The 3,537-nt window shown below is 43.3% G+C and overlaps 1 protein-coding gene across 1 annotated transcript in view; it reads left to right on the top strand.

The window, feature by feature from the left end:
* Window positions 1–3,537, top strand: part of LOC104628233 (multiple epidermal growth factor-like domains protein 11) — a gene marked incomplete at its 5' end in the record, with an annotated part of 188,795 nt that overhangs the window by 141,213 nt on the left and 44,045 nt on the right. The gene's annotated exons all lie outside the window — the stretch shown is intronic.

The raw sequence follows: 3,537 nt of genomic DNA on the forward strand, positions 1-3,537 counted from the left end.
AAACCTAATCTGTTAGGGCAACATTAATCCAGGGAAAACACTTTCTGAAGTGTCCAGAGCTTGTTAACACAGCTAACACCTAAGGCAGCAGTGTGTCTTTAAACTCTTCTAATATTGTACAATAATAATTTTTGTGGAAGAAAATCTTCCCCTCTCCCTGAACAGAAGCAAGACATATTATTGACTGCCATCCAGAAAGATGTATGCTCTGGCCCTCGTCAGTCTATTAATATTTGATGCTGATGGATGTGAGCTGGCAGTTTGAGTTATTAATGGAGTTTGGTTCCTTGGACCTAACCCTCGATATGTAGGGAAGAATTAACAATAACAAGAACTGTATACCCAAACCTCTCATCGTGCTACAAAGGTCTGTTATTTAGTTTCAGCAACAATTAGTTAGTATTTCTGAAGTACTTAAAGGTATAGAAGGTTATATAGGTGGTGTTAGTTACATTAGTGCCACCATTCATTTGATTTAAAGGTGACTTTTTAGGGTCCCAGGGATCACGGATCCCCACCTGTATCTTTGCTACGTTGGGATACTCCCATCAGGTTTGGATTCCAAGCAATACAAGGCTCACTCGTGTTAGCTTCCGGGCAGCTGTGTGGAGACGTGGGACACCCTGTCCTGGGTTGTGCTGAGGCTCCATCTCGCGCGTTGGGGCCTGGGAAGGTGTAATGCCAAGCAGAGGACAGGAACACGCGGCTTCACACCCGGAGCGGGGCATGTACTGGAGCTGGCCCTGATCCCACATCCCGTAAAGAGGGTTTTTCCATTGATTATGTTAGAGTCAGATTTAACCTCTGAAATTAGGAAATAATGCATTGGATGGATTTCAGGGGTATATTTTCATAAAGTGGACCTTCTAAGTGAAAATGGTGAAGAAAGTGAAGCACTTTTGAAAGTTTGTGATGTCCATATGGATCATTGTGACTTGGAAAATAGAGATGTAAAATACCAAGTTATTTATAGCTAGATTTCTTAATATATCTTTAACATTTTCAGGGGTATATCTTTGATTGAATTCGCTACTCCTTCCTATCATGTATACCTCATCCAGGCATTTCACTACTCTCATTAACCTCCCAATCCTAATAGAAAAAAGAATAATCAACATAAGGAGCACAGCTGTTGATTAATTTTACTAAACAGGACAGAAATATAAAGTGCCATATTGCAAGAGAGAAGATTCAACGCACAACGTTTGAAATCAGTTTAATAGAATATATAACTCATTAACAACTGGATAGAGGCATTATTCACTTGGGCAGGTGGTGAGAGGGAGGTGGAATTTCCATATCTTAGCAGTACCTGAGTGCATTTAATTTCATAGGTCATTCTCCCAAATCAAGTTCAAAATGTTAATAACGGTGTGTGCATTTATAATTAATAAAATCTTAGAGCCAGTGCTATAGTTCAAGTGCATTTTCCTCTTACGTAATTAAGAAGTTAAGTGTATTTGGCAGTTGTCACTCAGAGAGCTCTGAAGGTCTCTCTTGTCAAACCCAGGGACAGAGATCTCATTAAGACAGTTACTTTTTCAGTTAAGGTTTGTTTGCCAAGTAAGCGCGTATAAGGCGGACAGCCGGAACGACCAACCTCTGTTAGTCCGTAAAGCGTAGTATATTAAAGTGAATGCCAGAACTCAAAGGCATGTTGACTAAAGATGAAACAGCCTCGTATTTAGCTTGATACAGTACTTTTCTCTGGGATACCCAGAGCGTCTGTGTCTGACTGGCCTCCACGCGGAGCAGGTCTGCGGGGCACCGGTGAACCCGCACCAGCCCGTCGCGCACGCGGCCGGGGAGAGCTCGCCGCGTAACGCGCTGATCTGCGGTCGCAGCGCGTCAGCTGAGGAACTGGAAATCCACCTTCTGCTTCCACCCGTGGCCCAGAGGCTGTTTCAGTTAATCTGGTTCCCGGGGGGTATTTTAGCTCCACATCACCCTGTTCTACTTTCCTTTTCAAAGGAATTCTCTTTTACTTCTCGATCACTAGTTCAAATCCAGATTAAGGTCAGTTGTCATAGAAATTATTAACAGTACCAGCAGTTCTGTGTCGTACATGAAATGAGTTGGGAGTTTCATTCACACACGATACGGCTTTCTAAGTGGCACTAATTGGCTGTCTAATTGTCACACACAGGAGAAAGGCAGAGGACTGATTAGGCGTGGAGGCTGAATGCCCCTCTGCCATCCGGCTCGGCTCCGGGTTCCCGTAGCTCATTCCGTAGGCATGCTGGCAGGGTAATGAGGGGCAGCGTGCTTTGGATTTTCTGGCTGTCCAGACAGCACCTTTTGCTGCCAGGCCTTTTCAGGGGAACTTGTTTTACTCCACGAAGGTCAAAGACAGCATCTTTTACAAACACTGCTTTCCCTCAGAAGTCGGAGAGTCGCAGGATTTACTTCTGAGCGGTACGTATTTTAACCGTTTCTTTTACTTCCCCCTAAAACAAAGTTTTTAGTATAAAATAGGATGAGTCATACTGGTGCCAGGCAGAACTGTTACAGCAAGCATATGGGGGTTTATGGTGCTCAGAAATCTGTTCATATTTCCTTTTAACTGTCTCGGTGTCTGATGCTGTGATATACAGGCTCCTGGAGGTACTTGCCATGGCATAGGGAAGCTGACATTTTGTGCATTTACCTCCTGATAAATGGATCCTCCTATCAAACAGTGAAGCCTCTCACCTGCAAAACACATTTTGGCCAATATCTTTTCCCCTGAGCTATGGTATAGGTCACACTGTGCAATGTAGTTACTATTTAACTTTGGAGTAGGATAGCTTGCTCTGACAGAGAACTAAATTATTAAAGTTTGACTCACCAAAGTAAATTTAGGAGCTAATTTGCGATGTGAAAGTCAGGACTACACACAGAAGAAAAAGGAGCAAAAATCCCTTGTATATGCCAACGTCTGTAGACCCGACTGTGGGACTCGGTAAGTAGGTTTAGAGGAATTGTGCCCACATTTTAATTCCCTTGGCATATCAGGTGAACAATATTAGTAAGATCTGTGTCTCTCCTTTCAGCCACACGAGCCAATCAGTGCACGCAGCGTACTGTAATTTACTGTTGAAATATTCTACGTTTCCGTAACATAAGTATTTACTCTCCTTTCCCTCACTTTGCCCACGCCTACAGCAGAAATAGGACAGAGACCGTCTGTTTCTGTGTTCTGCTCTGCGTGCCCCCCCCTCCGACATACGCATCGCTCCCTGTTCAGAGTTCTTCCTGAAGTCACAGTCTCATGCAAATTAATTGAAAACAAATGCAGGTACCAGCTACGCACCAAAAAGGTCTAATGCACCTGCCGTGTAGTGTTCCTCTCTGCCAGTCTGTGGAAGATGAGCACGTATGAGATCCTTTAGCTTTTTAACAACCCTATTCTTAGAATATATTTTCCAAGAAGTGCAGAGCAATCTTTGCACGGTTTCAGACTGTATATTTTGTGATTAGTGTTTCGTAAGTGATGTTTTGCTTAATGATCTAACATCTGTTCTAGGAGGCTTGTTTTTGTAACTTCCCCACCTCCTG

Source organism: Phaethon lepturus, unplaced genomic scaffold, assembly GCF_000687285.1.
Source record: "Phaethon lepturus isolate BGI_N335 unplaced genomic scaffold, ASM68728v1 scaffold7591, whole genome shotgun sequence".
NCBI classification, from domain to species: Eukaryota; Metazoa; Chordata; class Aves; order Phaethontiformes; family Phaethontidae; genus Phaethon; species Phaethon lepturus.